This window comes from Pseudorca crassidens, chromosome 9 (assembly GCF_039906515.1).
Source record: "Pseudorca crassidens isolate mPseCra1 chromosome 9, mPseCra1.hap1, whole genome shotgun sequence".
Classification (NCBI taxonomy): domain Eukaryota; kingdom Metazoa; phylum Chordata; class Mammalia; order Artiodactyla; family Delphinidae; genus Pseudorca; species Pseudorca crassidens.
In genome coordinates this window covers 39,679,112-39,692,500 of record NC_090304.1, presented here as the reverse complement: position 1 = coordinate 39,692,500, position 13,389 = coordinate 39,679,112, and the positions used below count along the sequence as shown (strand labels likewise).

The 13,389-nt window shown below is 34.1% G+C and overlaps 1 protein-coding gene across 26 annotated transcripts in view; it reads right to left on the bottom strand.

Moving 5' to 3' along the window:
- SOX6 (SRY-box transcription factor 6) overlaps window positions 1-13,389 on the bottom strand; it is a 631,442-nt gene that overhangs the window by 331,458 nt on the left and 286,595 nt on the right. The gene's annotated exons all lie outside the window — the stretch shown is intronic.

Genomic DNA, 13,389 nt, shown 5'->3' with positions numbered 1-13,389 from the left:
ATTTAACTTTGACTGAAGAATTCAGTAACCGGGAAGGAGAGAGGAAACCCAGATTTTTAACCCTACTCATGTGCTGAATAGTTTAACCCTCAGTGCTTGGTTTGCCATACCACAAAGCAAACCAAAAGACAGATCAGCAATTGAACCTAACAGATTGCACTAAAGTAAATATAATTTTTAAATCATTTAAACCGCTTAATTTCATCTCAATCACATCAAATATGTTAGAGCAAACATATTTCCATCTTTCATTTAGAGTTTAAATAGGCACAAAGGAGGAAAAAATCTAATTAAATATAACAGTAGATATAGTTTTGTAAATTGCCACTGCCTTTCAGAGTTAATGTATTAAAGTTACTTCATCACAATCAGCAAAAAGTATTTTAAAGAAGCAGTTTTTTATAGGACAGCCACCATGTTCTCAAACTGAGCATCAGAAAGTTATGTCTTCCTCACCTATCCCCATGTTGCAGCTGGGCAGCTTTTAGGCTTTTGTAATAGTAGATGAGAGACACCAGAATTTAACTGTTGGAACTACTTACTGTGATAAACAGTAACCACATGGACATTACTGATAAATTAGAACAGGCATTATTTATAGAAACTAGGCAGAGTAAATTCTATCCAATTATTTCCTTACTTAAGAACTACTGTAAACATTTTAAAAAAGAGATCAGTAATCATTACTAAGAAAGTATTTCCCTACTCGTTTCTGTCCTTTATTTCTTTCAGATTCCTGAGCTAACTTGAACTCAATGATCAGATTATCAGAGGCAACAAATCACCTTCCCATCTAGAAACAGCTGGCACTCTCACTATATTCTTTTGGCAATATATCCTTAAGTGGGAGTGGAAGTGGAGGGAGAAAGATGGAGAATTTTATGACAAAGGAGAAGAATTGAGCTATGAGTCTTACAGGCCTAAGGGCAAAGCTCCACAGCCTCAAAGGAAATCCTGTGAAAATCCTATGACAAACAAAAATCTACCCAAAATAGCCACTCCCTGAAGTTACATGTTATTTCTTATATCCAGAATTGGTTGGGGGGGGGGGGTCATCACAGTGAGAGATGGAATGCCCTATATCTCCTATGCTACTAGCATTGTTCTGAGGCTGTCAAAAACCTAAAGCAGCGTTATTCTCTGCAGTTAAATGTAAACTTATCACCAACTTGCTTAATTTCTTTTCTTTCTCTACATATAAGCTAATTACTAGCTTATACATGCACTATAGCTGCCTCAATAAAGAAGAAAAGCTCTAGAAATTAGGAAACGAAACTTTAGGATTTTTAGGTAAGCATAATAAGAGTGTAAAATTCAAAGGGGCAATCAATCTGATTTTCTTTTTTAAACAATTGTCAAAGAAGCATGGTCAAATTTATGAGGGGATTCTTCCCAGGTAAGATACTAAATGGGCCTTTCAAATGACACTTCAGATAATCTATCAGGATAGAAAAATTGTTGTATGTTCATTGCTTTTGCCCAGGAATTATTATTTTTCAAAGACCTAATTTTCATTTTGTGTACATGACAGGTTTTACTTATATCTAGGATCCTATAAGTGACAACTTCCAATGCCTATGGGCATTTGGACATCTTTATTTTATTTATAAATTTTTACTCACACGTTTAAAGTCTCCCTGGTATTTGTAAATTTTAAAATGTTAATCTGGTATAGTTTACAAGTCTATGAAATCTCAGATTGTCCTACATTAAATATTTAACACGAGGGAAACCCAGTCGTTTCTGGAAAACTCAAGTGCTAGAAAAGTCTGTTTATAATCCAAATAAATATTTAAATGGAGTTGCCGATTTTAATGCTGTTATAATGGCTACTACCATTTTATAAAATTCCAAGATTGCAGGCTTTAAGGTTTAATGGCATTCAACATTTTTTAGAATCTTTAAATGCTGAAAAAAATGTTTTTATTTGCCATTACAGAATATGGAAAGAAACCCACATAGCTTATTAATGTCTTCTGAATTGTTTAAGAGGATTTTAAGATATGAGTTAAAAGAATTTCATAATCTTAATTTCAATTTCTCCTTTTCATTTAATAGTAGACATTCATTAGGACCCACACACTGTAATAAATTATAATAATTTCAAACAAGAATTAAATTACTAGGTACCTAGTGAAAGAGCCATTTTTTCTTAGGTACCCTGTAATCTAACTGTCAGATTTAAAATCTATTCCCAATCAACTCTTCACAACATTCACATTTATTCATCTATGTTAAATTAATAAAAGGTGTGAATAATACTGACAAAATTGATCATTATTGTTCATGTAGATTTAGAAAATTATAAGGTAATCTAAAATGAAAAGGAATTGAGAGAAACTATTAAGGTTCTTATAAATAAATTCATCCTATGCTATTTTTTCAAATCAAGGCTGAAACTTCTATGAGACTTATTTAAATTGACTATACAAGCTATTTGATAAATTGTACATTTTTAGAACATAAACCATTTTCATTATTCTTGACAAATATCAGTACAAAGACTCTACTGTAGCATTAGAGTTCAACAAATACTTTAGGAAGCTATGCCAAAATGACATTGGAAAGTAAAACCTAAGAGTAGCTTGAGACAGTTTATAGCCAATGCGGTTTAATAAAGAAAAAACAACCACAAGGGAACATCAAAAAGTTATAGCCCTCCCAGAAATAAATACCATCTCCTTAATTTTTCCTCTACATAAAGTAATGTGTGTATAACTCTTACCTGGACTACCAAAGATAAATACAATTCTATTGACTAGCATCCCCAAACAGAACTCCCTTTATACCATAAGTTTGCACACTTACTGTATTTCCTACATCTAACCTCGTTGACCCTCTCCTCTTAACTGGCATCCCTAAAGACAAAGCGTGTCAACATCTGTTCCCATTCACACCGATTTTAATTTACCAAAAGAGTTTTGCTATTTTCAGAGCCGACTCCAGAGCACAATGACAGATTTAGGGCCTTTACAGGGGTTGCATTTCTAGTATGTCAGCATTTCCTACTCACCAAGAGTAGATTCCAGGGGGTCACAACAAAGGAAGAACTGAAATTCAAACTTCATTATAGAGATTTTTCCCACCCTTCTTATTTCATCATAACTTAAACTACCAACAGGCGGTCCTATTTAGTGGGGCATCACTGGTGATGCACAGCAATTGGACTAAAATTATCTAGTCTTGGGGCAAAGATGAAGGTCCTTTAGTTTAGGCCCTTCCTGTGAAGTTCTACATACATAATTACCTCTTCCAGAACTTTATATCTGACTGAAATTTAATAACCATAATATAACAATTTTATAACTCTTTACATTTGTAAAGCACTACAATGTTTTTAAAAATACTTCCACATACTTAATCTGTTTCTTAATTTGACCATAAGTACTGAGTTTTAAGTCACTAATATTCTTTCAAATATAAGTGTTCCATAGTTATATATTTTGTACCATGCTTTGTTCAGACATTTTTAATGTGCATAAAGAAAGTCCCTCTCACACCATTGCAGTTTCCCTGGATAATTCAGAGTTTTTAAGACACAATATGAAGAGCAACTTGGAGAAACAATGCACAAGTTGTGTTGTAATCAAATAACAACTAAGACATGAGCAGCTGAGCAGAAGGAAGATGGGCAACGGAATGCCGTGCAGCAATCAGCACTGTTGACTAATCAGAATTTGAGACACTAGAAGGTAATAAGGGTATTATAAAGAATGGCTTATTGAAGGAGCAGCTGTTTATGTGTAGCTCACTGTTTAAATGAGTTCCACTAGATTGCCATGGTATGTTTTGGTGAAAATGTTTAACTCCTTTTAAAATGATCATTAGAGAAGAAATAGCAAGTACCAAGTGGCAAGTTTGGAGATATCAAAGCACCAACTAACATTTAACAGCATTAGAACAGTTATCTGGGCGTTTGGAAATTGCAGGAAATGCCCTTTAAGTCAAAAGTACTTAGGTACTCATTCTTCTCTTAAAAAGCCTAGAAGTTAGGTCATGCCACCCTCAATACAGGGTTGCTATGGGTACAAAGATAAGATTGTGATATAATAGGGACTCTTCAGGGGATGACAAAAAGAAAAAACAGAATAAATATATCCATCAGGACAGCTGCAAATCAGAGAATGTCTTTGAATTTAGAAATCTGTCCATCTTCTCAATAAGCAGAGGGAATAAAATCCTGAATTAAATTTCAAAATAAACCACTCTCCTTTCCTGACTTAGAAGTAAATAATTTTTAAAGCAGAGGGGAGAGAATGCAAAATAACATTTAATTCACTAATGTTATTTTCACAAAGCAATTATCATCTTATTCAAAACTATCGGTCAAACAGTTGCGTTGGCTTTGCAATTGAATCGATTTACAGGGTTTTGTCTCCCTTACTTTCACCCAAGAAGCTATTGTCTATTGTTTCTTCTGCCCTAGCAAAAACAACAACAAATCCACAAATTACAAGATAAAGACACTGAATAATAATACTTCAAAGCATTTATCATTATACAGTATTATGAAAATTTCATTTTGACAACAAGTGTTCAGTAATATTTTAAAGCAGTCAGCAAGCGGTCGAAACTCTGCTATCTTTTTGTAAGTTCACATGTCAAACTGGCAAAGTGCCCACAGTGTAAGGCAGAAAAAAAAATCTATCTAATGTCTGCCCCACAAGGCGACATGAGGTTTGATTGGCAGAAAGCAGAGAGTGGCTTTTGATCATGTGTCCTAACAAGCAGTTCCAGCTCCTGTCTTTTCAGCTGATGGGCTCCACATTACCCATTCAAACAGAAGTGACAGACCACTGCAGTACTCTCAGCTCTAGTCACACGCAGTGGGAGCTATGCTGGAGACAGAGTCACTGATTAAATATATCACTTTTTCAAGACAAGCAGGTTGTCTGAATCAAAGTTGGACAGAATAGACTCAACATTATTAAAAGGGGATATAAAACTGGAATTGAGTGAAGTTCGGCCAGTTTGCACAGCCTCAGGGATTCCCAGGCTGACAGGGGGAATAAGGAACAGCAGAACTCATAAAACAGGGTCAGAAATTAGCTGTGACACCTTGGCTATTTTCCCATCACTTCAGGACCACTTGGTTTCAAAATTCTGGAGCCTCTTTTTACCTTTTTTACTTTCATTTTTAAAAATGAATTCAGTAGAAGGAGAAAAACACATAAAAGCATGATTACTGCAGTTTGTCAATTACAGTCTCAGAGGGAATAAAGTACTGGATGCAAACCCTTCGCATCTCATTTTAAAATATACTAATACAGGTTTTTCTAAGATGCTTATTCTAGAATTTTATCGCACTTTTTTAGTTTGGTATTATATTATAGTATAACTTTAAAATACAGGAATATTAATCATAGAAATTGCACAGCTTAATATCTTCTAAACGTCCTGACTGCCAGAGGGCTACCCAAGTGCCAGTTATAATATTTAACCATGCCATAGTCTTTGCTATAGCTTGCATATCATTTAAAGCTTTACTTTAAATATACTCAGAAACAAACATCTGAAACATATAGAAATGTTCAATACAAATTCTTCAGTCTAAATTTTATGTAATTTTAAAATTATTGAATATAGTGTCTTATAACCTTTGGTACATTATCAGCTTCCTAAGTATGCAAATAAATAAAAATCCAAGGTTTTCTATTTGGAAAGGTGAAAATAAATGTCCAGAGAAGTCAAAAAGAAAAATCACTCTCTAGCTGTAGACATTAAAGAAATAGACCAAAATATAAGCAACCATATGAAAGAAATCAGTTGAAACCAAAAAATAAAATCAAATAAACGTACATTCAGATGTTATTTTAAAACAACCCTCCCACAAGATTTTAATTTCTTCTCGACTACATTATAAAAAACATTTTTATTATTTTTTTAGTAGCATGCTCCAGCTATTCCTTGGAACACTTATGTTCTCGTTATTAGTTCTGGCATCACTGTAAATACTTAGTACAATCTGCTTATTATGCTTGTAAGTTATAATGAAAAGTTTAAATACTCCTGTCAAAATGAAGATAGAGTTTTAACAGAGAAAAGTAAGGAATTAAAGAGTGGCCATGAAATAGGATACTGAACTAATTGAGGATTGAGAAGGACAGAGACTGACATTTACTAGAAGACAGTAAAATTACAAAGAAATGGCTTGTGTTAAATCTGCAAAAAGTAACATTTTGTTTTTTATGTTACTCATTTTGTTAAATTAAATTTCAAAGTTAATTTAGCACTTGTCAGTATATATTGGTTAAAGGATATATCATATCTCAGAATAATTTCAATATAAATCGTATTTGTGTTTCATACACCATAGAACATGCTATCGCTTAACTGATAAATAATTCCATATTAATCAAATGTGCATTTTACTGCATGAAAAATAAAATTACATGTCATCTGGCTTCTGTACTTCATGTCTTTAAAGGTATTTGAAGATGATGAAGATGATGATAATGATAAATTTTATTCAAAGTTATCACAGGCACAATCAAGAAATTATTTACAAATCTGGTTGTTTTCCAAAAAAATTTAAGAAAATTATCTTGAAGAGGATAAGTTGACTTCCTATGTGAACCCAGATTAGAAACAAAAAACAGGAAAAATCTTTATTGGCAATTGCTTCCCAAAACCTGAAATGCAATAAAGTGGCATTTCATTTTTTTTCCCTCAGAAGTGGAGTGTATTTAACCATCACTCTTTTTTATCATTCCCACCACCACCATCATAATCACTGGTGATGACGGGAAAAACGATAGGAAATTGCTCCGATAAGGGGTGAACTACCATAGGTAGAAGGAGACAAAATCTGTATATGTATCACCAATGAAAATATATTAGACTAAGCAAACCTGGAGCACTCATTCCAAAATACTTTTTTCCCTTCCCGTGAAAAACAACTGCATATCACCCATGCTTTACCAGACGGGTATTTTATATTCTATGCCAGGAATGGCTGAAGAAAAGGGAAATAATCCTTTTGCAAAATATTTTGCAACACCATAAAAAATACTTTCTTTAAAAAAAATCCAAAATAATTAATTATTTTAGCCACTATATTATTGCTTACAGTAATACACAGCAATAACATTTACATTGATTGAATTCTGTTTCCTTAATGTGAAATTTGTTTGGGGTTAATTAGCACGGCTGAGGAATAAGCCTAATAATTTCATGCTGTTTACACTGGAGGCAGTTTTCCACAAGCACTGCTCAGGGAGCAAGTGACATCTTCTAATTCCAGACAGAACACAGAGGTGAGGGCAGCTGCTCACTGTGGGGTTGCAAGCCAGGCCCTTCCTCCTTTAGCCAGTCTCCTCACTACTTGGGGTGTCTAATGGCAACAGTACAAAGTTGTTCAAATTATTGCTCAGGCATGGTAAGTTTCTAAACCAAATACTGAGCTGGGGGGGCGTGTAGAAAAGGACTTATATAAATGGAGAAAATCCACAATATTAGACATTTTTACTTCCCCCTCCTTAAGAAAAAGCAGGTCTAATTAGTTGTCTCCCTAAAATGCATACCTAGCATTTTTATTATGTATTATAACATTTTGCTCAGAGCTGACATTTTTATTCTGACAAGCACTGTCTGGAGAGCTCTCAATAAATAATACATTGACAATTTTCAGTAAATAAGCAGTGGACACAAATCGTTATCCTTACTTACCGCTGCCCCACTCTAATAGTGCTTTTACAAGTGAGGTGACTATTCAGTCTAATGCAATCCTCTCAGTGCTGGAAAGACATTTTCATTCATTACCACGGTCACAAGCACTTAAAGCACTTTTAAGTCCTGTTGCAAAACAGCAGGAATGGCAGAGCAAGCGGGGCTAACGGAAACTAAAGTTCATCACCAAAGAAACCTGAGGTTGTTCACCTAAGGAACTAGGAAATTCACTTATGCGCTAGCCACCTCCACACTTCTAGATCTACATGTCTAACAAGAATGCATGATTTTGTTTGGCAATTAAATGTTAACCTTCTTAAGCCCAAACACTGTGGGCTTTGTTTTCTGTATTAAATTTGGTTCACCATCCAATAGTATCTATTAAATTTGGTTCACCATCCAATAGTATCTATTATGAAACTAAAGTTCATCACCAAAGAAACCTGAGGTTGTTCACCTAAGGAACTAGGAAATTCACTTATGCGCTAGCCACCTCCACACTTCTAGATCTACATGTCTAACAAGAATGCATGATTTTGTTTGGCAATTAAATGTTAACCTTCTTAAGCCCAAACACTGTGGGCTTTGTTTTGTGTATTAAATTTGGTTCACCATCCAATAGTATCTATTAAGCACCCTCAGATAAGGGGAGTCATATGCTATGACCTGAGTGCTCACCTTTGATCAAGGTAAGAAACTGAAATAAAATCTGAATCCAGATGAATACATTTGAAACCACACAGTAACTTTTCTTTTCTCTCATCAGCTTTTCTTCTTTAACTAAAGCCCCTAACACCATCACCCTAACTAGTCGCTAAACCCCTAAAGTAGTCCTGAATTGCATTTTTCTTCATGATACCACATAAATTTTATTTTCTAGCTACTTGGAGATACAAACTTAAATGAAATAAGTTTTAAAGAAAGAGTAATAAAATGAGAAGATAATAGCTACACCCCTTGCCAAATATAGCCTGTGGCTTGTACTTTCACCCTACTTCTTAATCAAATCAATTTATCCATTATTTTATGACTTGTTAGACAATTGTTGGTCATAAAGATGGCTGAAAATATGTTGCCCAGTTGCAAGATGATTTCATGGTAACATATTATATGGCTTCGAATTTAGTACAGTATAGTCCAGTGTAGTATAGTACAGCACAGTATAGTATAGGTGTTATTGCATAATTTCAATCTTTTGTGTGCATCAGGAGCACCTGGAGAGCTTGTTAAAACACAGGTTGCTAGGCCCCATCCCAGGGTTTCTGATTCAGTAGGTAAGGGGTGAGGCCCAAGAATTCACATTTCTAACAAGTTCCCAGTAACAACCGCGCTACTAACAATTTGAAACACTGGGCTAAAAGATTAATTAAATTTACCTGAACACATAAGACACACATGAGCCATATTGGCCTATAGTCGATCCTTTTCTTTTACATGAACAGAATGTTAGATTATAGAGCTTCCACTATGTAGCAAATATGATGCCACCTGAAAGCAACAACGACTAATCGCAATGAGTTCTCTAAAAGGAGATTAAATCCATAACAATGATAAGAAAGGGAGCTCTCTCCTAGTCTCCAGGATAGTCAGTCTTACGTTTGCCAGCCAGGTATATCCACCTTCACAGAATGCTCAAACTCAGTATGCCTAAACCCAAACCTTCTCCCTAAACCTTCTCATCTATCTATATTCACCATCTTCGTAGCCTCACTGTTGATTCTCTCTACCAGGATACTTCAATCATCTTTGACTCTCTTCCCAACCTCACACCTCACACCTAACTAGCAACCTCAAGTCTATATCTAAAAGTTGATTCTTCCTCCCTAACCCTTGTCAATGCCTTAGCTGTTTAGACTCTTATCAGTACATGTGTGGCCCATTAAAATAGCCTACTAACAGATTTCCCCGCACTTGGCTTTGTCTCTTTCCAACTGAGAGTCAAAATGCTACCAAAGTTACGTTTCTAAGAAATGTATACAATTATGTCATTCATCCTCCTACTTTAAGTAGCTCTGTACTGCTCCCTACTACCCAAAAGATAAAATTCAAACTCTTTACAATGGCTTCAATCCATTTTTTTAGTCACGTCTCCTATCCTAACTACACCAAACCTCTTGAATTCACCACACTCACAGGTTTAATCACATCACTGAAAACTTATACATGCTATTCTATCTGGGATTCTATTATGTCTCTTGTTCACTATGAATAGCTTATAATTAATCAAAAATCCAGCTCAAATGCCTATAAATCCCTTCCTAAATCTTCTAGACAAAATGATAGTTCCCTCTTCTGTACTCCAGTGTTTTATAGCTCCTTCTGCTATAGCACTTACTATAATATAATTACTCTATGTGCATGTGTTTGTCCCACTAAACTGAGGGTTACTAAAAACCAGTATCTATTCATCTCTGTATTCATCTTCTTCTCTCCCTCTTTCTCCACTTTTACCTCTCCTCACCCACTACACTACCAGATGAAAGAGCTTAATAAATGCTTATGGAAATACTGAGCATTCATATGTGTGCATTTAAATATGTATACTTTGCTTTGCTTAACTAAAGGGGCATTCCCTAAAAATTGAATCTATTCCTCTCTGAGCCATAATAATATTTGTCTCTCTGAAATCTTTTATAAATCAACAGATTTTTAGGTTAATGCATATTATATGCTAAGATCTATACTAGGTGTCTGAAGATAGACTAAAGATATGGTCTGTGTCCTCAAAAATTAAAATCTTCTTGGGAGGCAAGATCCATAAATGTAAAATAGCAAATAATACTTTTCTTCTTTGTCAAAAATCAGTTGAGCATAATTTGGTGGTTTTATTTGTGGGTTCTCTATTATGTTCCATTGATCAATGTATCTATTTCTCTGCCAAAACCACATTGTTTTGATTATTGTAGCTACAGTAAGCTTTAATATTGAGTAGAGTGATTCCTAACATTTTATTATTCTTTTTCAAGATTAACTTAGCTGTTCTAGGGCCTATCTCCTTCTATATAAATGTTAGAATAAGCTTGTCTATGTTCATAAAAGTCTTGCTGAGATTTTGATAGGAATTGCATTAAACATATAGATCTTTTGGAGGAAAACTGACAACTTTACCAGTCCTATGAGTCTTCCGATCCATGACCAGGATGTCTTGCCATTTATTTAAGTCTTCTTTGATTTCACTGACCAGCATTTTGTAATTTCAGCAACAGATCCTGTACATGTTTTGTTAAGTGTACCTAGACTTTTCATTTTATTTGGAGAAATAATATATAGCATTGGGCTTTAAATTTTGGTTTTCATATGTGCATTGCTAACATTTAGGAATGCCATTGATTTTTATGAGTTGATCTTGCATCCTATGACCTTGCTAAGTCAAAAAATGAAACCTAAATGTCACACCTTGTACAAAAATGTGACCTAAACCTCACACCTGATACAAAAATTGACCCTAAATTGATTATAGACTTAAATGTAAAATATAAAACTATAAATCTTTTAGCAAAAAAATAGGAGAAAATGTTTAGAATATAGGGCTAGGCAAAGTATTATTAGACTTGGCACAAAAAGCATGATCCATAAAATTAAAAATTGCTTAATTGCCCCTCTTCAAATTTATAAACTTTTGCTCTGTTAAACCCTATAGTAAAGAAGATGGAAAGACAAGCTACAGACTGGGAGAAAATATTTGCAAATCACATATTCAACATAGAACTAGTAAATAGAATAATAAAGAACTCTCACAACTCAACAGTAAAAAAACATCCAATTAAAAAATAGATGAAAGACACAAATAGACATTTCACCAAAAAGGATATACAGATGGTAAACAAGCACATGAAATAATGCTCAACATCATTAGTCATAAAAGAAATACAATTTAAAGCCACAATGAGATTTCGCTATACACCTATCAGAATGGCTAAAATAAACATGACAAAACCAAACGCTGACAAAGATGCAGAGAAACTAGATCACTTATACGTTGCTAGTGGGAATGTAAAATGTACAGTTATTCTGAAACATAGTTTGGCAGTTTCTTATAATACTAAACATCAATTACCGTACAACCCAGCGATTGTACCCCTGGCCATGAATCCCAGAAAAATAAAAATTTATGTTCACACAAAAACCTGTACACAAGTGTTCATAGCAACTTTACTTGTAATAGCCAAAAACCGGATGTTTGATTTGACATCCTTCAGCTGGTGAATGGTTAAATAAACTGTGATACATACATGTTATACATACCACTGAATACTGCTCAGCAATTAAAAAATAGTATGAACTACTGATACATACAACAACTTGGATGAATGTCCAGGGAATTATGCTGGTTTTTTTTTTTCTTAAAGCAAATTCCAAAAAAATAGATACTGTACAAATCCATTTATGTAACATATTTGAAATGACAAAATGTTAGAAATGAAGAGCATATTAATGTTGACAGGCATTTGGTAAGGGGTGTTGGAGTAGAAGAGAGGTAAGTATGGTTATAAAAGAGCATAACTTGATTGTGGTAGTGAATACATGAATCTATATAGGTGATTTACAGGTGACAAGATTGTAGAGAACCTAATACACATATCCACAACAACTGAGAACAATTAAAACTGGAGAAATATGAATGAGATCAATGGATTGTATCAATGTTAATAACCTGGTTGTGACAGTATGTGGCAGTTTTGCAAAATGTTATCACTGGGGGAAAATGGTCAAAGTGTACACTGGATCTCTCTATATTTTTTCTTACAACTGCATGTGAATCTATAATTAACCCAATTAAAAAATCTCAATTTAAAAAATAGCAAATATTGAGTTATAATCTATTGATAAATGGAGTGGTATATGGGTTTGTTTCAGCTTTACTGAGGTATAAGGGACAAAGAAAATTGTAAGAAATTTAAAGTATACAACGTGATGATTTGATATATAGATACACTGTGAAACGATTCCCCCCCACTGAGTTCATTAACACATCCATCCATCACCTCATCCTATTTAAATTCTACTCTGCTAAGATTTGCTAATCTTAGAAATTTTCAAGTATACAATATAATGTTATCAAATATAGTCACCATGTTATACATTATATCCTCAGACCTTATTCATCTTATAACTGAAAGTTTGTACCCTTTTACCAACCTCTCTCTGTCTCCCCCACCCATCCCCAGACCCTGACAACCAACTTTCTACTCCCTATTTCTACGAGTTTGACTTTTTTTAAGACTCCACAAATTTTAGACAAAGAGGGCTACAGTCATCAGTAGAAGACAAGATGTGATCTGGATTTTATGTATTGTAAAATGGATAGATGGAAAACTTAGATAAGAAGAGGAGAGATAAAAGATTATTCTGGGTAGGGATAATGGCTGAGCATGAAGTATGTTGGACTAAATAACTAATTCAAATTAACACAGTGCTGACTCTTTAGATAAGAAAGTTTGCCATGAGATTGTTGCATCTTCAAGTTTCTTAATCAGAATGCTCACTAGAGAAAGATTACAAAAGAACCCTAGGAATCAAATTCTTATGATGTGTAGTGGCCCTAATATGAGTAAGAAATGTCCAAATTATAGTCACATCAAAGCAAAAAGAAAAAGCACAGCATATGTGGGAGATAATAAGTATTAGAAAAAAAATTCAAAGAAGTTAGTCTCCATCAGGTACCAAGAATACACCTAACATCTGAAGCTAATACTGACTACAAAGTGAGTAAATGGTGGA